This window comes from Sphaeramia orbicularis, chromosome 5 (assembly GCF_902148855.1).
Source record: "Sphaeramia orbicularis chromosome 5, fSphaOr1.1, whole genome shotgun sequence".
NCBI lineage: Eukaryota > Metazoa > Chordata > Actinopteri > Kurtiformes > Apogonidae > Sphaeramia > Sphaeramia orbicularis.
In genome coordinates, this window is record NC_043961.1 from 61,690,555 (window position 1) to 61,715,060 (window position 24,506).

The following is a 24,506-nucleotide window of genomic DNA, read 5'->3' on the forward strand; positions in this document are numbered from 1 at the left end:
TGATGGAGACGACAGGATAAAAGATCTGAGCAGAGCAGGTCGGTGATGAAAGTGAGGAGAGAAAAAAAAAACTGAACTTTTCTGAGCATTTCCTTCTGTATGCTCTGAGGTGCATTCTGGAGCAAAAACCTGTAAACCACAGGTGTCAAACATGTGTCCAGGGGCCCTAATCCGGCCCGCCAAAGGGTCCAGTCCGGCCCTGGGGATGAATTTGTGAAATGAAAAAAATACACTAAGATATGAACAATCCTTTTAGTTCAGGTTCCACATTCAGACCAATTCAATCTGCAGTGGGTCATAGTAACCTATAAATACTCACAACTCCAAATTTTTCTCTTTTTTCATGTATTTACACTAAAACAAAGTATAATATTGCAAAAATATCTGAATAACCTGAACAAATATGAACAACCTGAAAGGCCTTAATAGAAGTACATGCAATTTTAACAATATTCCACCTGTTACTAAATGTTTTGTGTGTTTGTAGATCCGCTGTGATCTGTAAGTTATAATGTGCATGTGGAAATGATAAACTGAGGCAGAATATTGTTAAAATTACACTTTTTTTTTCAGTTGGTTCATGTTATTCACATTATTTGAAAGGATAGTTTGTAGATGCAAACATTTTTATAATATACTTTTACTTTTTTCACTCTAAAACATAGATGAAAGTTTGGAGTTGTCATTATTTATATATTATTATCATTTTTCTGGTTTGGCCCACTGCAGATCAAATTTAGCTGAAAGTGGAACTGTACTAAAATGAGTTTGACAGCCCTGATGTAAAGCATTAAGGTTCAAAATTAATGAAAAAATACATCTCACACAGGAATGTGGTCAAACATTTGATCAAATCTGGATATCTCTACTTAAACATTCTGTTCCACTAACTCTTGTACTGATGTCCTTCAAACATTGTCATGGGTAGATTATGGACAGATTCAGTATCTGTGGCAAAATCATTGGTCTGTTAGAAACATGAGAAAAGACGCTCATCAAGAATAGGAATCTGATTTAATCTAATGTTCAGATCTGGAATCTCCAGACTTTACATCTGTCACTAACTACTATAAGGAAATACCGTATGTGTGTACACAGCACGGCTGGGTGGTGAAATACTACAATCTGCTGAACGACTTCAGTGAGGAACAGACCTGGTTTGTTTGTCTTCTGGACGTACTGCGACAGAAAATCTCCATTTCTCTCAGTTTCCTGGAACCAGGACCACTTGAACTTCTTTTGGATTCCTGCCTCACACTTCAGTTCGTCCCCACGCTGAAGGACCAGGAATACTGACAGGATTTCACACAATATTTACACCAAATACATCAGTGGTAAAATACTCAAAGCCAACCTGCCATCTTGTCTCCAGAGACGCGAAACAGACCATGTATCATGAACGGACCAATCGGAGTTGTTGATACAAGTTCTGCGTTGTAAATGAGCATCTCATTGGTCGAGACGAACAGAGAAGAAAGCAATATGGCCGCGCCCATGAGACGGACCCAAATAAACATAATTCACACTTTTCGTAGCGATTTGTGCATAATTTTTCATCTGAAATGTTGCCAAACCAGACAGAAATGATCCAGACACATTTAATTTACCCGAACATATGCTTAGTTTCCAGAAAAAAAAAAGATTTCTGGCAAAAATCGGAACACTGTCATCTCTGGTAGTTACTCATGTGTTTGTACCACTGTGAGGACACACACACACACAGCTGTCATTAATTCTTCTGTCCTGGCGTACATTAGCGCTACTGTGTCTCTGTCACACACTCTAAATGCAAACATCATTCACCCGCGTCTGTCATTAATCGTCCAATCAGCACACACACACACACACACACACGCACACACACAGTCTGTACTGAAGTGTCAGGTTGTCGAGTCGCCCTGGGGGACCGCTCAATTACACTGACTGCTAGCAATTAGCACCAGTGCTAACGACACAACAGTGACTGATGGAGTGGTGCACACACACACACACACACACACACACACACGTACACAACACCAGCAGTACTTCATTATTCGCAGAACTAGCAATTAGTATCAGTGCTAACGACAGCAAAACGATAGAGTCTATATGCACCTTACATACTCACCACTTCATTATAATCTGTACCAGCAATTAGCACTGGCACTAATGACTGCACACACACACACACGCACACACGTGCGCACACACACACACACACACACAGACACACGCACACACACACACACACACACACACACACACACACACACACGCGCACACACACACACACAGGTTTACAGCTGAAAACAGCCTCATTAAAACTGTGTGGATCAATGAGTGTACTGTGCTACTAAAGCCTGGCTGAAGAACACATGCATTTCCCTGTGGGGTCTAGACCCAAGGCCGTCCACAGGAGCAGCACGGACCTGTTCAGCTCCATTATTAAACCCACATCTGTGTCCATGTGGGAAGAGCTTGGATTATTATTATTATCAGTAGTATTATTAGTGCAAGAGAAGTTAAAATAATTTATGTTGAAGGAGTGTAAGCTTTAACAATGGAATAAATTACAGGGAATAAGTTAATTCATGTATTTGTTAAAAATATATATATTGACAGTGTTTACCCAAATAACTATTTACATTTATGTTCACCGAATTATTATTTACACATATACACATCAAGGTTTTTATCGCTAACGAAAACTAACGAAAAGATGAAAACTAGAATTGAAAAAACATTTCCGTTAACTGAAATAAATAAAAACTATAATTAAAAGAGAAAACAATAACAAACTGAAACTGTATTGTGTGTTTACAAAACTAACCAAAATGTATAAAAATTTTGGATAAAATTCCCTTCATTTTCGTTTTTGTCAATATCGGATTGATACGAAATGGATTTATTTCACTCCATCCATTTTAGTTGATGACACCATACGACACTTTTTGCTCCGTCACTTGTGTTCACTTGTGGTTTCCAGTCATCTTCTGGTCCCCACTCTACCTGGAAACATGGAGACTAAAGCAGCAGAGTCCTGTCTGGGATTGATTTGAATAGGAGCACAGAGAAGAAGAGAAAGATACATATATATATATATATATATATATATATATATATATATATATACAGTACAGGCCAAAAGTTTGGACACACCTTCTCATTCTTTGCATTTTCTTTATTTTCATGACTATTTTCATTGTAGATTCTCACTGAAGGCATCAAAACTATGAATGAACACATGTGGAATTATGTACTTAACAAAAAAGTGTGAAATAACTGAAAACATCTCTTATATTCTAGTTTCTTCAAAGTATCCACCCTTAGCTCTGATGACTGCCTTGCACACTCTTGGCATTCTCTTGATGAGCTTCCAGACGTAGTCACCTGAAATGGTTTCCACTTCATAGCTGTGCCTTGTCAGGGTTACTTAGTGGAATTTCTTGCCTTATTGATGGGGTTGGGACCATCAGTTGTGTTGTGCAGAAGTCAGGTTGATGCACAGCTGACAGCCCTATTGGACAACTGTTAGAATGCATATTATGGCGAGAACCAATCAGCTAAGTAAAGACAAACGAGTGGCCATCATTACTTTAAGAAATGAAGGTCAGTCAGTCTAGAACATTTCAAAAACTTTGAATGTGTCCCCAAGTGCAGTCGCAAAAACCATCAAGCGCTCCAACGAAACTGGCTCACATGAGGACCGCCCCAGGAAAGGAAGACCAAGAGTCACCTCTGATGCTGAAGATAAGTTCATCTGAGTCACCAGCCTCAGAAATCGCAAATTAACAGCAGCTCAGATTAGAGACCAGATGAATACCACACAGAGCTCTAGCAGCAGACACATCTCTACAACAACTGTTAAGAGGAGACTGCGTGAATCAGGCCTTCATGGTCAAACAGCTGCTAGGAAACCACTGCTCAGGAGAGGCAACAAACACAAGAGATTTATTTGGGCCAAGAAACCCAAGGAATGGACATTAGACCAGTGGAAATCTGTGCTTTGGTCTGATGAGTCCAAATTTCAGATCTTTGGATCCAACCGCCGTGTCTTTGTGCGACGCAGAAAAGGTGAACGGATGGATGCTACATGCCTGGTTCCCACCGTGAAGCATGGAGGGGGAGGTGTGATGGTGTGGGGGTGCTTTGCTGGTGACGCTGTTGGGGATTTATTCAAGATTGAAGGCAACCTGAATCAGCATGGCTACCACAGCATCCTGAAGTGACATGCCATTCCATCCGGTCTGCGTTTAGTTGGACCATCATTTATGTTTCAACAGGACAATGACCCCAAACACACCTCCAGGCTGTGTGAGGGATATTTGACCAAGAAGGAGAGTGATGGAGTGCTGCGCCAGATGACCTGGCCTCCACAGCCACCGGACCTGAACCCAATCGAGATGGTTTGGGGTGAGCTGGACCGCAGAGTGAAGGCAAAAGGGCCAACAAGTGCTAAGCATCTGTGGGAACTTCTTCAAGACTGTTAGGAAACCATTTCAGGTGACTACCTCTGGAAGCTCATCAAGAGAATGGCAAGAGTGTGCAAAGCAGTCATCAGAGCTAAGGGTGGATACTTTGAAGAAACTAGAATATAAGAGATGTTTTCAGTTATTTCACACTTTTTGGTTAAGTACATAATTCCACATGTGTTCATTCATAGTTTTGATGCCTTCAGTGAGAATCTACAATGAAAATAGTCATGAAAATAAAGAAAATGCAAAGAATGAGAAGGTGTGTCCAAACTTTTGGCCTGTACTGTATATATATATATATATATATATATATATATATATATATATATATATATATATATACAGTGTGTGTGTGTGTGTGTGTGTGTATATAAAACTATATAAAAATATAAAAAACTAAAATATATATATGTGTGTGTGTGTGTGTGTGTATATAAAACTATATAAAAATATAAAAAACTAAAAAAATAAATATATATATATATATATATATATATATATATATATATTTATATGTATATATATGTGTGTGTGTGTGTGTGTGTGTATGTATATATATATATATATATATATATATATATATATATATAAAACTAAAACGAGAAAAGCACTTGGAGAGCACAGACCTCCACCAAGGCAGATCAGTCACCCCGCCCCCAATCACCACCAAAATGTAATCATTTGTTCCTTGTGCCAGTATCAACATTTCCTGAAATTTTCATCCAAATCCATCCATAACTTTTTGAGTTATCTTGCACACAGACAGACAAACAGACAAACCAACACCGACAAAAACATAACCTCCTTGGCGGAGGTAACTAACACTAGAACTAAAACTAAGCATTTAGAAAAGAACAAAAACTAATAGAAACTAGTAAACCTGCTCTAAAATCTAATTAAAACTAACTGAATTAGAGAAAAAAAAGTCAAAACTAAATAAAACTAAATAAAACTAAACTATAATGAAAAATTCAAAACTATTAGAACCTTGATACACATTTAATTATTTTCATTTGTTGAATAGAAGCAGCTAAAAATCACCTGTTGAATGTGCCTTTCTAAATCACTTAGATTTACCGATCTAGGTACCGTTAGCTCCTGATTGGCTGGTTCGGTCATGTGAGATGATGTTTTCAGGAAGTGTTGTGGTCGCAGTTACAGTACATGAAAAGTAAAGCACTGTTGTAAGAAGAACTCTGTCTCCATCATCCATGCTTCACTGTTGAACAGAAGACAAAGAACAGACGATTTAGATGCAAGTGGGAAATAAATAAATAAATAAATAAATAAATACATACATACATACATACATACATACATCCGTGTGTGTTCAAACCAAACGTGCAGAGGTTGCCCATGCTTGTAGTTCATGCACAGCAGACACATTAAACATGTCCTGACATCCATGAACACACTGATCAATACTTGTTTATTGAAAGAGGACCACAGAGGGTTGGACCCATTGAAGTGGAGTTAGTCCAAGATAAATAGACTGATGAGTGTAAGAGACTGTGTGTGGGATAGACAATAGAGGGTCTGCACATCCGTCACTTCCCCCCCAGGCCACGCCCCTCTCAGTCAGACTGAGTGTCTTAAACCAACCTGCTCAACATGACGGAGTATAGCAGTAAACACAGCCAGAGCAAAGGACCATGGGAAATCTGAAATTAAATGAAGGACAGTTGGACTGGACATGGATCTGTACGAGCTACCAAAGAACAAGTGGTCCATGAACACTGACATGTGGACACACATGGAGGATCCAGACCTGATCCAGGGGGGAGGGGGTCAGCGCTATTTGGACCTGAAACTAATATACATGGTTTCATCAGGACTGACAACCAGGGTCCAAAACTAGGGCCCAGAACCAGCTGATCCAAAGGCTCCAAAACTAGGACCAGAACCAGCTGATCCAAAGGCTCCAAAACTAGAGCCCAGAACCAGCTGATCCAAAGGGTCCAAAACTAGGACCAGAACCAGCTGATCCAAAGGGTCCAAAACTAGGGCCCAGAACCAGCTGATCCAAAGGGTCCAAAACTAGGGCCCAGAACCAGCTGATCCAAAGGCTCCAAAACTAGGACCAGAACCAGCTGATCCAAAGGGTCCAAAACTAGGGCCCAGAACCAGCTGATCCAAAGAGTCCAAAACTAGGGCCCAGAACCAGCTGATCCAAAGGCTCCAAAACTAGGGCCCAGAACCAGCTGATCCAAAGGGTCTAAAACTAGGGCCCAGAACCAGCTGATCCAAAGGTCATTTCCAGTCCAGCGTGGACTGACCCCAGTGAATCTATGCATGATCTACTGGGACTGAGCAGATTTACTGAGTCTAGTTCAGATCCAGTCCTTTATCCAACACAGATACTACTGCTGTGGACCAGCAGGGCACCACTGCATTCTGGGAAATTAGCAGATTTACACCACCTGGTTTAAATTAACACATTATTCTGATCATATTATGGCTTTATTGTTGGAATATGACGACTTTAATCTCATAAACCAATGACATTTTTGTTAAATTATGAGTTTTTTTATAACTGCGACTTTATTCTCATAAAATTCCAGGTTTTATCTCCATATTTTCTGACTTTCTTCTGGTAGTGCCCAGTGTTTTTCTTTTCTTCTGTGGTCCTAATACTCCGTCGTAGCTTTATTCTCCAGTTCCTCCGTATTTGTAAAACTAGGTTGGCCTCAGTTTCAGTTCGTTTACTAATCATGTAGGAGCACAAGGTTCACAATCACAAAATGAGACAAAAACCAGGAAAGATCTGATCATGAAACCAAGAGCTGCACTAAGAAGGACCGTTAGCCAAAACAATAGGTCATTTCAGGTCTGATTGGACCCAAAAATACAGCATCAGTGAATGTTAGCTGACCCCAAACAGGATCCACAGATCTAGGTTTGGTTTCCTGGATTTGTGGATCCATCTCCTTCTGTTTTCTTTGTCTTTGGGTGTCTGTAAACGATAGCTCCCACTGCTTTAAGAACCTGAAAATACAACCAACCAACAACAGCTCTGCAACATTTTTATTCAATATTGTTCTTCAGTTTAGACAGGACTGAAGCCAACGCTGTCACTCATCTCCCTGTTTCTGCCACTCAGTGGGTGGAACCGCAGTGACTTCTGCTAGTGCTGACGTCATGTGCAGACCCTCTATAAAACTGATAGACTGATCAGTGTATGGATCTGTGTGTGGGATAGACTGCGTAAAACAAACACCCACAAACACCTGTACTGGAACATTATGACAGACTTTACCATCAGGGCTGTTGGACGCAAACACATCCCACAATGCCATTCTTTTGGAAGAATGTGGTTGATGAAGTCCACCCCCACTGGAAAACCTTTGTTTTTTATTTTAATCTAAGACTCATGGCTCCATGTAAGTAGAAATTTAGTCAAAATGACTTTTTAGGAAGAAGAGCAAAAACCAGAATATGTAGTGTTTGTAGAAGTGATTGTCCTCATGAGTTTGTGTCCTGATGGTTGACCTTGGTTCTAATTACAGACGGCGTCTAACAGAGTCCTGTGTTTATGTGCGTGGAAGATGAATTACCTCTGCTCTGCTCTGCATCAATATGTTTGTGTGAGAGAGATTCAATTACTGCAGTCACATCAATGCATGTAAACACAGCTTTGGACCATTTCCAGTAGTTCAAGTCCTACTGCACCTACAGACGAGACAGAAACACTGGAAACACTCTAGACCAGGGCTCTCCAACTCATGTTCTTTCAGGTTCCACATTCAGTGCAATTTGATCTGCAGTGGGTCAGACCAGTAAAATAAGAACAGAATAACCCATAACAAGTATTCAGAACTCAAACCTCCACCAAGCACCCTGAACGCTGTGCATGTGTGGATCGACTATTTCTGTTTAAATCCAACAGTTTCCAGGTTGTTCCATACACAGAAACAGTTGAATCTGGTCCCAGTCATGTGTCTGTCCAATTAGATTCAATTCACATCAATATTAGTTGAGTTCTAATTTTAAATGTGTGGGAAATGGGATTTTCAACGTTCAGTGTAAATGTCCACAGAGTCCACATTCCACAGTGGATGTGGACAATTTAGTTCCACATACAAGAGATTGTTCTAAGCTACAGGTGGATCCAACTGGAGGAGAATCAGAGTCATTTGGAATTTTGGATGAATTTCTGAAAATGTCTCAGTGATGACAGATGGAAAACTGTAGATGTTGTGACCTTGATGTGACCTTGAACTCTGGCCTACTGGGACCAAAATGGACTGGGTTGGTCCCAGGGCCTAGGCCTATCTGTGGGGAAGATCTGGGAAAGATGGGTGGAAGAGTTTTACACTGAAGATGAGAACAAACAAACAAACAAACAAACAAACAAAGCAAAGTGATCACAGTACCTCCTGGAGGAGGTAAATATGATGAAGTGTTAATTCAAATGGATGTGTGATGGATAGAGTGACAGGAATCAGACTGAGCTGTAAACACTAGACTAATCAGAGCGACTCCTTCATCCTTTAATGGATGAATGAGGAGCAGATCTGTGGAATCCAACAGTACAACCAGTCACTCAGTTAATAATCCAAATATACAGCAGGATATATCGGCTAAAATTTCCTTAGGGGGTCAAATGAGTGTCCATTTTTGTCAAAAAAAAAAAAACCCAGTTGTCCTAAAGTCACAGACGTGTGTGTAAATGATGCTAATCCATTTGTGCACAGACTACTGATATTCTCTGACAGTGGAAGCTCTATTTTCATAAATATTGGATTTGGAATAGCACGTGGATGTGAAAACTTTTGCTGGTGGACGGACGTGACATTACCCATGATGCTCTGGTCAGTCCCAGTACTTTATTAGGAATAAACTTCTAGACTTCCTATTGCTAATTGTGCTCTTCTTCATAAATGTTGGTATTGTGGATCTAAAACAATCCCAGCTGACACAAAAACACTAAATGTGTCAGTGGACGGATGTGACATGGTTGTTGTGGATCCCATCATACTGATGCTCTGCAGCCATGTCAGCGTTTACACTAATGATCCCTGTGCAAAAACTAGGAGCACTATTATTTATTGGATAGTTTAGCATCAGACTAAAGAGGAAAGAACAATCTAGAATAGTTCTTTGTGTCTAAAAATGCTTCTTATTGTAAAAGTGTTGATGTAAACAGTGCTGTGTGCCATTCTTCATGTATGTATTGGTGGAACAGAAGCAGGATGGATCAGCACCATACTCCAGATTGAACCTGTACAAATAAAACATGTGATATGGAGGAGAGAATCTGGGAAGAAAAACTGGGGAATCTAAAAGAAGAGAAGATTTGTTTTTCGGCTCAGTTCAGTTCAAATAGAACTTGTCCATTTGTGACATGAAAATATAGCATTAATTGTGCTGAAATGGTTCATTTTGGAGCTGAAAACATAGTTCATATGAGCATCAACATGTTGAACAGAACTGAAATCCTGTCCATTTGAACAACTGTCATTTACCAACACAAAGTTCCTTTGGATTCACTGAGACTGATTTAATATGAACACAGACACACAGAAGAGCTGTGAGCACATTATAGCTGATTTATAATCAAATATGTGAAACTGTTCTAAAGACGCTTTAATGTGATTATTGTAATCAGAGTATTCAGAAATGAGTGAAAATCCACTTGAAATATTAACCCTGCAGAACCAGCTGTCATCCTGTGGACACCACAGGAAGTCTCATGTCAAACAAACCACTTTACCTTTTACCAGATCACTTCAGGTGGAACTGTGCTGATGAGCAGAGTGGTTTCCCAGAGGCTGACAGTGTCCCAGCAGATCAGTGGAAGAACTTTAAACCCTTTTACAGGTGCAGTGGGACTCCTGGGTTCTGTGGTCCTCTATAATGGCCTCATTAGTGGTCCTACCCTGATGATGGGGGGGGCTCTGTGTCCAGAAGTGCTGACAGCTCTAGTCTGTCCAAACCACAGCCAATGCCTCATCAAACACTGACCTTTTCCATCTGTGGTCTCTGAAGATGTGGACATCTTTTCAGTCCGTCTTCTATTGATTTAAAACACTTCACAGAATTTAAAATAGTTCACAGAACAGCTTCAGTTGGAAATACCCACGATGCATCAGCGTGTGTCAGCATAGGACTGTACAGTGTGTTCTAACAGGGTTTGGACCATCAGGACAGATAGTAAACAGTGGACTTGACTTTGGTATAAAATAGAACTGATGGTTAAATACATGTGAACGTCCGCCTATGGAACACATCTAAAACACATGACACATTCAGTCACATGACCCAACCAAAGCTTGATTCAACCATTTAGGTGTGAACCCTTAGTTTGAACCTCAGAACATACGTTTGTCACTGTTCCAGATCATTATTATTATTATTATTTTACATAAAAGTTCATACTTTTATGTAAAAAGTTCATAAAATTAGGGGTATTTTCTTTCTAACAGTTGAATGACTGAAGCCCTAACGCTTTCAAATACAGTGAATTATGAGGATTTTATACTTTTCAAAACGTATATAATCCTCCTACTATATAATGCACGTTCTGTGTCCATCCGATCGATGCCTCGATGTTCCATCACAGGAGGGCGTTTGTACAGCTTTTCCTCAGCCTTCACAGGCCCGATCGCCACCAAACTCACCAAATGAATACAAACACGACCTGACTATCTACTGGGCACAATTTTATGTCTGTATTCAAATGTTGTGAGGTATGCTGGGAGATTTTAGCCTCTCATGATATTGCACAATGGCACCATGGGTACAATGCTGCTAGTCACAGAAAAATCACATTTATTGAAAAAGTACATTTGTGTCACTGATTCTTATCCTTGATCATTTAAATAAAACTTATTATTTATCCACGTCCACCTTTTCTTGAAATTTTAGGCTTATTATATGTGTGGACTGTGTCTGTTCTATGTTATTAGAACTCAGACTAATCCAGGTCATTTACTGGAGGAATAATGGGTCTGTGGTTACGAACTTACTGTAGATTTAGCTTTTTCTTACTGTAATTCTTAATTCTTTTGTGGAGAAGCAGATTTATCAGTTTCAGGGTCAGTGTTGTCATGTTTCTTCCTGCTCCTCATTTACAAATATGATAATGAGTTTTGTTTTGTTTTTATTCCAAACCGTTGCTGCCACAACAAGTTCCTCACCCTCATGTAAGCAGTGAAAGTCTGCTGTTATTTTCCAGCCAACGGAGGAGCACAAAGGCCACACACTGTTTATGTGTGTGTGTGTGTGTGTGTATAAACAATGTGCGTCCACTCCCATCACCCTGTGGACTTGAATCTAAATGTAAAGCAGAGCGGTGCTGTAGTATTTCCCTGGAGGCGTCCTCAGACTAAACGCTCTCTTTTCTTGGGTCCGTTTTCCCGCTCATGTAAAATCCATTGGTTTTATGACACAGTGAAAAAACTGAACACACACAAACACTGACAGCAGCCTCTGGAGGCCCCGGGCTGCACACATCAGAACTCCACCAGTCTGTGCATTTATACCAGTCCACTGAAGACCAACCAGGCTCAGATGAAGCAGCGTTGGATCTATTCAGTTCAGTCCTTTATATTTAACAGGAAGTGGACCGTTTTGTGACTTGGTTGGTTTTCCTTTGGAACAAAAAATACCAGGTGAGCATGAACATTCAACATGATATCATGACCTGCGAACAGATGACACACCTGTTTTAACTGGTGTGTCATTTGTACGCATTACAAGCTTTCAGAGTGTATATTTACTCTGCATAAAGTAACACATGATTAGCGAAATTAGTGGCTTGTGCAATTAGCAGTTAGGGTTAGGTTTAGGGTCAGTGGTTAGTGATTAGCATGATTAGCAATTAGTGCATTGACATGGCATCAAATGGTGTTGAATAACACATGAAAGGATGAAAATGCAGACGTATAGCCCACCGTATGCACTAAACTGGCATCACATACAACAGTATTTCATGAGCTCAGTCTGGAACGTTAGTCTTTTCATTGGTTCGATCTACAGGGAGTCCATAAAGTGTCTTTATAATTTAAAGGCGGGGTACGAGATCTTAGAAAAATAGTTTGAGCAAGCTCCATTTTGACAGCATAGAACAGAGTCTGACTGGGTTAGACCATCAGTGTTTAACATACACACATTTGTTTACACCCTTATACATAGTTTTCATCCAGCGTCTGTGTAGATTTAGACCAACCAAAGCACACACAGACTGAGAAATATATGACAGATGTGGGTCAGCGCCAACGGAGAGGAAGAAAACCAAAGAGGACAAACAGTCTGGGGTGGACTTACAGCTTTTCCAGAAAGCATACAACAAAGGGAACTGATGGAATACATGTAAGGAGGTTCTGGAGGCTTTGGAGGTTCTGGAGGTTTTGGAGGTTCTGGAGGTTTTGGAGGTAGGAACAGAGCTCTGATGAAATTGGAACCAGGATTCAGGAACACCATGGAAAAGGAACACCTCTGGTTCCAACTAAGGGGGGACGTTTGGATGGCGTATTGCATGTGCAAACCCCACCCCTTAAAAATGAGCATGGGTCGTGTGCAGTAAACGAACATATCAGCAGCATCAGACAGACGTGGAACTGGGGACACGCCCACATTCACCCAACCACATCCTCCTTTCGGTTTCCTTTCCTTTTTCTTTTTCTTTCCTTTATTTCGTTCCTTTCCTTTCTAGCAGAGGTCTTCTTTTCTGTAATTTTCTCAAACACCTTTACATGAATGCTTTCCCCTTTTATTTAATGTGCTTCTACTGTATATATATATATATATATATATATACTATATTTCCAAAAGTCTTGTCTCCTCCATCCCAATCCTCAGACTCAGCTGTTCCAGTCCCTTCCATGTCCACAGGTGGATTAAATCCAGCCCTAGGCATGCAGACTGCTTTTACAAACATTTGGGACAGAATGGGTCTCTCTCAGGAGCTCAGTGAATTCCAGCGTGGAACTGTGATAGGATGCCACCTGTGACACAAATCCAGTGGTGAACTTTCCTGGCTCCTAAATATTCCACAGTCAGCTGGATTATAAGAAAGTGGAAGTGTTTGGGAACGACGGCAACTCAGCCACGCAGTGGTAGGCCACGGAAACTGACGGAGCGGGGTCAGCGGATGCTGAGGCGCAGAGTGCGAAGAGGTGGACGACTGTCTGCAGAGTCAATGGTACAGACCTCCAAACTTCATGTGTCCTTCAGATTAGCTCCAGAACAGTGCGCACAGAGCTTCATGGAATGGGTTTCCGTGGCCGAGCGGCCGCATCCAAGCCATACATCAGCAAGTGCAATGCACAGCGGTGGATGCAGTGGTGTAAAGCACGCCGCCACTGGACTGTAGAGCAGGGGAGGAGCCTTCTCTGGACTGACCAATCACACTTCTACATCTGGCGATCTGACGGACGGGTCTGGGTTTGGCGGTCGCCAGGAGAACGATACTTGTGGGAGCGCATTGTGCCGAGTGTAAAGTTTGGTGGAGGGGGGGTTATGGTGTGGGGTTGTTTTTCAGGAGCTGGGCTGGGCCCCTTAGTTCCAGTGAAAGGAACTGGGAATGCTTCAGCAGAACAAGACATTTGGGACAATTCCATGCTCCCAGCTTTGTGGGAACAGTTTGGAGCCGGCCCCTTCCTCTTCCAACATGACTGTGCACCAGTGCACAAAGCAAGGTCCATTTGGACATGGAGGACAGAGTCTGGTGTGGATGAACTGGACTGGCCTGCACACAGTCCTGACCTCAACCCCATAGAACACCTTTGGATGAATTAGAGCGCAGACTGAGAGCCAGGCCTTCTGTCCAACATCAGTGTGGGACCTCACAAATGCGCTTCTGGAAGAACGGTCCAAAATTCCCATGAACACACTCCTAAACCTTGTGGACAGCCTTCCCAGAAGAGTTGAAGCTGTTAGAGCTGCAAAGGGTGGAGCCACGTCAGACTGAACCCATAGACTAGGAATGGGATGGACCTGACATTCATATGGGAGTCAAAGCAGGAGAGGGAATACTGTTGGATATAGAGTGTATATTCATAATGTTGTCATTAAGGTTTTGTCATTTTTAGTTTAATTGATGCTTTTTTCTGTTCTTCATTTGTTGGTTCAGTCTGAGTTGAGGGGAGGCCTTAAAAATCAATCCTCCTTAAATGTCTCTTTCCATCCTCTGGACTGCAGGTTGGATGGACACCTCAGTGACAGTAAATGTCTAAATCTGTGTCTTTTCTTTATCTCCTCTGTCCTTCAGTGTTGGACTGAACCCTTCCTGTCATTGCTCATCTTTAACTCAGTTCTCATTTCTCCTTTTGTTTCTTATTTTTCCTCTGTCCTTTATACTTAAGTGGTGCTTAATCTAATTCTGTCTCCACTTTCCTCTGGAAAATTGCCTCATGTGTTTGTGTCCTCAGAGCTTTTCTCTCATTTATAAACCTCTCATTTTCAAGGGAAATGAATCGGAGGTAGAATATATTTATATTTATATTCTGTTGTTCTGTTCCACCCCTCCTCCTCTTAAATCAACCCCCCTCTGTCTCCACATTTGGAATCATTTTCTCTCCTGTTCTTTTCCTCCTTCTTACACATCTGATTTCCTCTTCTTCAGTCTAATTGCAGAAGGAGGAGCAAGCCTTAATTTTCTCCCTCATTAGATGATTAAAAACTCGTTTCCATAGACCTGTACGCTGACACATTAGGGCCCTTTGAGTGTTTTATTGCAAACTCAAAAACAACTTGGGATTTAGTTTATGGAAAATAAATCTGAGTGGAAATTGGATCCTAATACTTCAGCCCCTGTTTTTTTTCTTTTGTTTGGACTTGGAGGGTCTCCAAACAGCGGCAGCATCAGCAGCTCCTTTGTTTTCTCTTTTCTCTTTATTGAAACTGGATCAGTTTATGTTTGGCAGCAGAAAATAGAACGACTTTCTTATGTTTGAAAAGATTAGCATTTAGGTTCCAAGGATTTGAACCGCCTGGATTTGGACAGAACTGGTGTGTGTGTTTGTGTGTGCGTGTGTGTGTGTGTCTGTGTGTGTGTGTGTCTGTCTGTCTATGTGTGTGTGTGTGCATGTCTGTGTGTTTGTGTGTGTGTCTATGTGTGTGTATGTATATGTGTGTGTCTGTCGGTCTGTGTGTGTGTGTGTGTGTGTATGTATGTGTGTGTGTGTGTGTAGTTTGTTCTGAATCTAGAATTGTCCAGTTGACCTTCAGAGGACAGACCTATACACACTAACAGTGCTGTTGTTTTGCTGTTGTTGTGACCCCTGTCTCCATCTGGTGGTCCTCAGACCAGACCCCTGTCTCCATCCGGTGGTCCTCAGACCAGACTCCTGTCTCCATCTGGTGGTCCTCAGACCAGACTCCTGTCTCCAGACGGTGGTCCTCAGACCAGACCCCTGTCTCCATCTGGTGGTCCTCAGACCAGACCCCTGTCTCCATCCGGTGGTCCTCAGACCAGACCCCTGTCTCCATCTGGTGGTCCTCAGACCAGACTCCTGTCTCCATTTGGTGGTCCTCAGACCAGACTCCTGTCTCCATCTGGTGGTCCTCAGACCAGACCCCTGTCTCCATCTGGTGGTCCTCAGACCAGACCCCTGTCTCCATCTGGTGGTCCTCAGACCAGACCAGACCTCTACTCCAGTCTGTCTGCTCTCTCTTCCTGTGCTGTTCATTCCACTGGTGCAGTCCTGCTGTCAGTACTGAGGCTGAAGTCCACATTTCCAGGACTTTTCATCTCAGACTGTGAAAGGCTGCTCGCTCCTTCCGCCTCTTTGACCTCCTCCCTGAGCTCTTCTTGTTGTGTTCACCTGTGCAGCAGCTCCAGCGCCAGCTGTACACGCCGTCCTCCACAACTCAACTCCACACTGTTCAACTGCAGCGTCTTTAACTCAGTGTTCAGTATCTGATGACAACTGGTTTATGTTTTCAGTTCTCACATCCAACCACCCACCACACCGACATGCGCTGAATGACGGCTCACGCGCTGTCAGGTGATGGAAGGGAGACAGACGATAACACATGACTAGTCGACTCCTCATAAAGTAACAGCAACTTGTGCCACAGACATCGATGCGTCGACAAACCGACTTTTCAGTTATAGCCCTCATCTGTACACAGCTGACTGTTACAGTTTGTCATCCTTCTGTACTTTTACTCAGTGAACAGACTAGTGTAAACATTAACAGCTGATCAGACCAATGTTTTGTCAGATATTCATCATTTTTAATCCAATATCCTTCTAATCCTGTTTCTATGTCCAGAACACTTTGGTGGTGACTGTTGGACAAACATGGTACAACATGTACAAATACACAACAGCAGAAAAACGACCACATCTAGAACCTGTGGATCCAAACGGGTCAACCAGCACATTCTGTCTTCACTAATGTTTGTGAACTGTGCAGATGCAAACAGTTCTTCAAAAACAACTCCCAGAAGCTTCTTACTGTTTTGGATATTTACCTGATGACTGTAAAACTGAACAGACAAAAACAAAATGTATGTTACAAACATGTATACTTTCGTTTTTTATTAGCAAAAAATGTGTAGAAAACACAATCTATCTTTGCTTTGTATGTGTAAATCATACACAACATTCACTTTTAGTGAGCTACAGTTCCAAAATTAAAAAAAAAAAGTCAGTTAAAGATAGCGATTAGCACGATGCTAAACTACATGGAAAATCCTATATGTATGCTAACGCTATTAGTGTCTTCCATTAATGCACAAAAATAAAAGTATTAATCAACACAAGGAGCCTCACCTACTATGTACAGTGATTTAACATCTTAATATATAATAATACTCACAGACAGATGTTTCTGTAGGGCCAAAAAACAAGGAACTGGTCTTTAACTGTAACCAAACTGATAAGACATCTGCAGCAGTAGAACTAGCACTGCACACGGCCCTGACTCACCTGGAGCATCCTAACACATACGTCAGGATGTTGTTTGTGGACTTCAGTTCAGCTTTCAATACTGTGATCCCGGACAAGCTGACACTGAAGCTCCACAACCGTGGACTGTCTGCCTCCCTGTGCTCATGGATCAAAGACTTTCTCACCCACAGGTCTCAAGTGGTGAGAATTGGGGACCGCACATCGTCCACACTGATCCTGAGCACAGGCACACCACAGGGGTGTGTGCTCAGCCCCGCCCTCTTCACACTATTCACCCATGACTGTTCTACTATTCACTCCACAAACATGGTTGTGAAGTTCGCAGACGACACCACCGTAGTGGGTCTCATATCGGATAATAATGAGACTCACTACAGAGAGGAGATCCAGCACCTGACGGGATGGTGCTCAGACAATAACCTTGTCCTGAACACCAGCAAGACCAAGGAGGTCACTGTGGACTTTAGGAGGTCCAGGAGGACAGAACACACCCCTCTCCTCATTCATGGGGAGGAGGTGGAGCGGGTGGACAACATCAAGTTCCTGGGCATCCACATCACATCTGACCTCACTTGGTCCAGGCACACATCCCACCTGGTGAAGAAGGCCCATCAAAGGCTCTTCTTCCTCAGGAAACTCAAAAGGTCTGGACTCTCCCCTCAGCTTCTGACGAACTTCTACAGAGCCACCATAGAGAGTATCCTCTGTCTGAGTGCAAACGAGTGGTATGGAAGCTGCACTGCACAGGACAGGAAGGCACTGGCCCGGGTGGTGAAGACAGCACAGGGGATCGTGGGAAGGCCCCTCCCACACCTGGACTCAGTGTACGACAGCCGGTTACAAAGGAGGGCGGGTCGTAGAGCTGCAGACCCCGCCCACCCAGGCCACAAACTGTTTGGACCTCTTCCCTCAGGAAAGAGGTACAGGAACATCAGAACCCACACAAACAGACTGAGACACAGCTTCTTCCCCAGAGCTGTGAAACCCACCACCCCACTTCCTCACACACCCAGCCCCCCCCACACACACACACACAGACTGAGTATCAGCTCCTGCACACACACACACACACACACACACACACACACACACTCTGTCACTGCACTGCAAACCTGGACTACTTAAATGCCATGGTCACTTTAAAGTTTGATGTTTGCACTATGGATACTTGTCACTTTATTTTATTCTATTTTTCTATTTCTATATATATATATATATATATATATATATATATATATATATATTAGATGTGTCTTTTATATTATATGTGTGTAAATATGTATGCCTAATGCCAAGAGCTGCTGGACGAAATTTCGTTGTGCTTCACATAATGACAATAAAGATTCTATTCTATTCTATTCTATTCTATTCTATTCTACTACGGCAGCTCTGAACAGACAAAATACATGAACCCTAACTGAATGATCTGTGTCCACCAGGGGGCAGCACACAGCGAGTTAAAGTAGATATAAAAGTATCTGTAGCAGTGGCTCCCAACCTTTTTTGTCTCCTGACCCCATTTTAACATCACGAATTTCTGGTGACCCCAGACATTCAAAACGGAGACTTTTTTTTTGCTAAAATTAATTTATGTTTGATCATGTAATAGTTTGCTATAATATGTTGCAAATAAATGTTAATTTTACATGACATTTAGGCTATATAATGTAAATATTTATTAGTAAGTTTTAATTTTTTTAATTTTTTTTTTTAATTTTTTATCAATTACTAGTAATTTCAGGTGATCCCATTTGAATTCCAGGTGACCCTACGTTGGGTCCAGACCCCAAGGTTAAAAACCGCTGCATTAACTGCTCCCAATCCCCTTTTTCAGTTGTGTGCTACAGTCTGTTCTTTCTCAAACTGATCAAATCTTGCACCACAAACATCTGAAACCAGTGTTCAAGGGGTTCAACTGAAATGAGGAGGACAGAGGGTCTTCTTTAGAGGCTCACCTGGGGTCTAGATCCACCAGCAGCACCAGAGTTTGCATTGGAATAGCGTCGACCCTTTTACAGGGAAACCTTGCCACTTTAGTAATTTTTTTTTGGTCTTTTTTTATCAATTACTAGAAATTTGAGGCGACCCCATTTGAATTCCAGGCGACCCCACGTGGGGTCCTGACCCCAAGGTTGAAAAACACTGATCTATGGAGATAAACAACTGGGGACCACCTGTTTGGACCGTATCCACCACTGAACACATGACCCCATGTTCATCAGGTCCACAGACGGAAGTGTGGGTGCTGCCCCCCCCCCCGACTCTCAGACTTCCAGTAACTCCAGGAGTGGTTCATTTCATGTGCAGTTGTGGTGAATGTTCTGGTGGTCTGTCTTAAATGAATCCTCCGTCCATAACATCTAGGGCTGAATCAAAGGTCTTTTAACCCTTTTCTGTTCGTATAAACAGTACTTCCTCTGCTGCTGTTTTCTCAAACAGACCAAACTCTATTCATAAGTTTTAATAATTGAAAAGGTTTCTCCTTGAAAAACCAGATCAAATCTATTTTTAATTTGGAATCAGAATCACAATCCGCTTTATTGGCCAAGTATGTGAACACATACAAGGAATCTGGCTTTGGTTTTTTCAGTGCTCACAACATACAGTTCTGACATGAACCCAGAACAACATGTGGACCTGGACACAATACAGACAAACAGTCCACTGGAGACAGAGACAACAATGGGTTCAGATTTACAGTGGATTTACAATAGAATATGTACTGAGTGCAAATGGAGTTTTTATACAGTGAGTGGATCTGGTCTATTAAAAATATATGTTTATGTGTTTATTATTTACAGTGGGTTTCACACTGTAATATGTACAGAAAGTGTATATTGAAGTATTTATACAGTGAGTGGATATGTACAGGAATACAGTCTGTAAAAATATGTTTATGTATATATATAAATTATTGCAGTGCAAGTACAGTTTTTTACATAATGCAAATTAGACAGTTTTATAAAGAGTACAAAACAGACTCATCATCACTCTGGGCTCATCTTCTGTGTTAAAACCGCTGAACCTGTTTGGTTTCCTCATGTGAGTCTCCACATAATTAATAATTTAATGTGTTCATAAATTATTTGACGACATGAAAACGGTTGATTGACAGCTGATGTCATGTAAGTAGCAGCTGTAAGGACCACCCACAGTGAGACCCCAGACTGATCAGACAGGTTCAGCACACATCAGCACTTTGTAGCTCTGCCCTGTCCATGTTTACTGGACCGTCTACTTCCTCTGATCTGGGTCTGGAAGCTGGGGGGCCTTAGACATGTGATAAGACACACAATTTACACGATCATCTTTAATAAATTCAAATGTTCTAAATAACTAGAAAACATATTTCTAAATATTTGCCTGTCTGTCTAACGAGGTTTCATTTCATTTCCTTTCATGAGTTCTGTTGTAGTCCGTATTTTCCAATATGAAATGAAAACCCCATTGGCTGTGACAGATGGTGCACATTCTGTTACAGTTACCAAACACTTTGACATATTTCCATATAAACTACTTTCACAGTGAACTGTTCTGTTGACAACATAAACAAACATTTAGACAAATGCATTCATAAACAGAAGCATAAGGACTGGTCCTTCCAATAACACATAGAATGATTCACTTTTGACACATAAACTTATTTTACACACACAATTCTGACAAATGATAGATAGATAGATAGATAGATAGATAGATAGATAGATAGATAGATAGATAGATAGATAGATAGATAGATAGATAGATAGATAGATAGATAGATAGATAGATAGATAGATAGATAGATAGATAGATAGATAGATAGATAGATAGATAGATAGATAGATAGATATGGGGAGGACACAGGTTCAGGTTTAGTCTCAGTTCATCAGGTGGTTTTAGGTTTTCCTCTTCTACAGTTTGTTTCTTTGGGCTTTCAGCTCCTTCACTTATTCATGTTTTTGTGTGGAATGTACCGTTGGTTTTTGACATAATAACTAGGGCTGTGTATCGGCAAGAATCTGGAGATACGATACAAATCACAACGCTAGGATCACCATACGATATATCACGATATATCATGATACTGTTAAAAAGGCAATGTTTGTTTGTTTCTTTTTTTTTTAATGATTATTTCCTTGAAGAACTGAATTCCAGCAGAAATCTGCACAAATCCTAAACACATTTGTATCTGATCCCAACAGGATCTAATGTTCTATCAGCAAATGTTCAAACTGTGTTCAGACTGAAATTCTGTTTTCCAGACATTCCAGTTTCAGATCCTGTTCAAATGTTCAGATTCTATTAGTTCACAACTAACATCAGAACAGGATTTGAGTTCAATCCCATCAAAGGAACGAACATTATTAAATAGAAGAGTGTTAAATAAGAATAAATAAAATATAAACAAAAAAGAAAAACAAAAAAACAAATGAACCTCCACAATATCTGCATTTGAATAAATACCTAAAAATATCGATACAGTACTTTTTAATATCGATACAGTATTGTGAAATGAAATATCGCAATATATTGAAGAACTGATATTTTCTTACAGCCCTCATAATAAGTATTATGGTCTGTCTGAGCCAAGTCTAGTCTTAAGGACGTACTCCTTCTTGCGGTGGATCATATGTCTTTGTTGCTTAGCAACTCTCAGTGTCTGTATAAAACAGATGGGAACCACTGAAGATGGAACAAGGTCTGAGGCAGAAACACAAACAAGCAGAAAGACAGAAAAGAATGTGCGGACAGAAACATATGCATGTGTAAGGGTTTACTCTGCATCTGTCAGGGTTTAAAGCTGTTTTTACCTTAAAGAGCAGCAGCTATCGATCAGATTTATAATAGTTTATTCTACTGAGTGTTTTCTTTGATTTGATTAAAGAATTATTTAAATAGGCAAAAAAAATCCAGAACCGGCTGAAACAACAACCACATAAAGTATAAAAGGAAAAGCATCTATAAAAATAACTATGTAGAAATAACAATAACAACACAAAAGTAAATAAAAGTATATATAAAAATATCTGTAGAAAATCACTTCTACAAACATTTTCAACACATTTGGATCCAAATTATTAACACCTGAACATGGAACTAACACTAAACTGTGGGTAGGTCCTGGTGTCATGTGCGTCACAATAAGCGTCCGTGTGGAAACACAACAGTGGAACCAATGTTTAACAGCAGAGAAATGAAGGAACCAAAAGTATGTGGAATTAATCGAAATCGAAAGTAAGTGCAATTAATTGAAATTCAATTACGATTTCGATTATTACACTCAACAATTACAAAAATTATGTAATCGAGAAAAAACGATTATTAATTTGGAGTTGTTTTAATTCACGCGCACACAAGCTAGCATGAGCTGCTAGGCCCCGCCCCCCTCTCAGCTCCAGCTGCCAGCTAGCCGGCAGGTCCACCCCACCAGGACAGTTGTACCTAGTGGTCTGGAAAAATGGCAGGAGAATCCCAGCAGAAGTGCTTGGTAAAAAAAAAAAAGGCAAGTCCAATTCAACTGTATGGAATCACTTTGGGTTTGATGAAGAAGACGAAGAGCAGAAACTCATCACGTGCAAAAAGTGTTTGGTAGTTGTGTTCGCACCGACCGCTAACACAACAAACCTTTGTAACCATCTGAAGTTGAACCACCGCCACCTTTATGATAATCTGATGAAAAACCAAAACACAAAAAAAACTCCGTCTATAACTTTGTCCGCAATGCAATCTTCAATCTCCGAATCTGATGAAAAGATCTGATGATTTTAAACAAACTGAAATAAATGGACTGAAGGAGCCAAGCAGTAAACACAGATGAAGGAGGTGAAGAGGACATTTTTAAGTTTTAATTCATTTTTAGAGCAGGTTTGATAGTTTTTATTAGTTTTCGTTATTTTCTAAATGCTTAGTTGTAGTTCAGTTGTAGTTCAGTTGTAGTTCAGTGGTCTCTTTTCTCTTCTTCTCTGTCGTCATATTCAAATAAATCCCAGACAGGACTCTGCTGCTTTCTCCCAACTTTAATCTCCATGTTTCCAGGCAGAGTGGGGACCAGAAGACGACTGGAAACCACAAGTGAACACAAGTGACGGACCCTTAAATATCGTACGGTGCCACTAGCTAAAATTGCTGGAGCGAAATAAATCGATTTTGTATCAATCGGACATTGACAAAGATGAAAACGAAGGGAATTTCATCCATAATTTGTATCCGTTATAGTTAGTTTTGTAAACACACAATACAGTTTCAGTTAGTTGTTTTTTTTTTCTTTTAATTATAGTTTTTATTTATTTCAGTTAAAAATGTTTTTACAATTCTAGTTTTCGTCATTTCGTTAGTTTTCGATAATAACCTTGGCTCAGAGCAATGACTCATGAGAAGCAGAGCTGCAGGACACTTTCAGTCACATCTAAGTCATCTTCCTCGTCAGTCTGGATTCTTAACAGCTTTGATTCACTTCTCGTTTTCTGTTGCGTTCATTTATTTCTCTCCTTTTCCGTTCCTTGTTCTGGACAGTGTTGTGCTTTTGGCCTGTACGCTGCTTCCACTGGGAACGAACGCAGCTCTGTAAACAGGTTTGGTGGAAGACTGAAGAACCAAACATGGAGACACAAAAGACAGGTCAGAGGTCAAGTAACATTTAACGTCATAAAGAGACGGAGGCTGAAAAATAAAGGATGAAAAGAGGATAATGTGATGAACGGAGCAAAGGAAGGGATCAAGCTTTTAACCCCATGAACAGCAGAAGAACGGTGGAGAAGAGGGGGAGGAAAGTTTTAGACCCAACAGGAGACGGACTGAAAAGGACAGAGATGTGATGAAGGCGGCGTTTAACCCCGTAAATGTCAGAGCAACATTAACAGGGTCCACGGAAAAGGGTTCAGAACAGGCACAGAAAGGCTGAAACTGAAACAAACGGATGAACGACAGGAAAACAGGAGGATGAAGGGAGGAGGTGTGGAAAGGCTTCTTTAAAGGAGGGAAGAAAAGGACATTCATGTATTTAAAATGGTTCTGAACTGTGGTTAGAGCTGCAGAGACGACGCTGATGTAGTCAACTGTTTACTTCTAATCCATTCAGGTTACCGTGGTAACAGCAGCAATCCACTTTAGAAACAGTAATTTAGCAGCATTTGTACACTGTAAAAAAAAATCTGTAATTTAACAGAATTTTCACTGTTTATTTTACAGATTTTTCCTGTATTTTT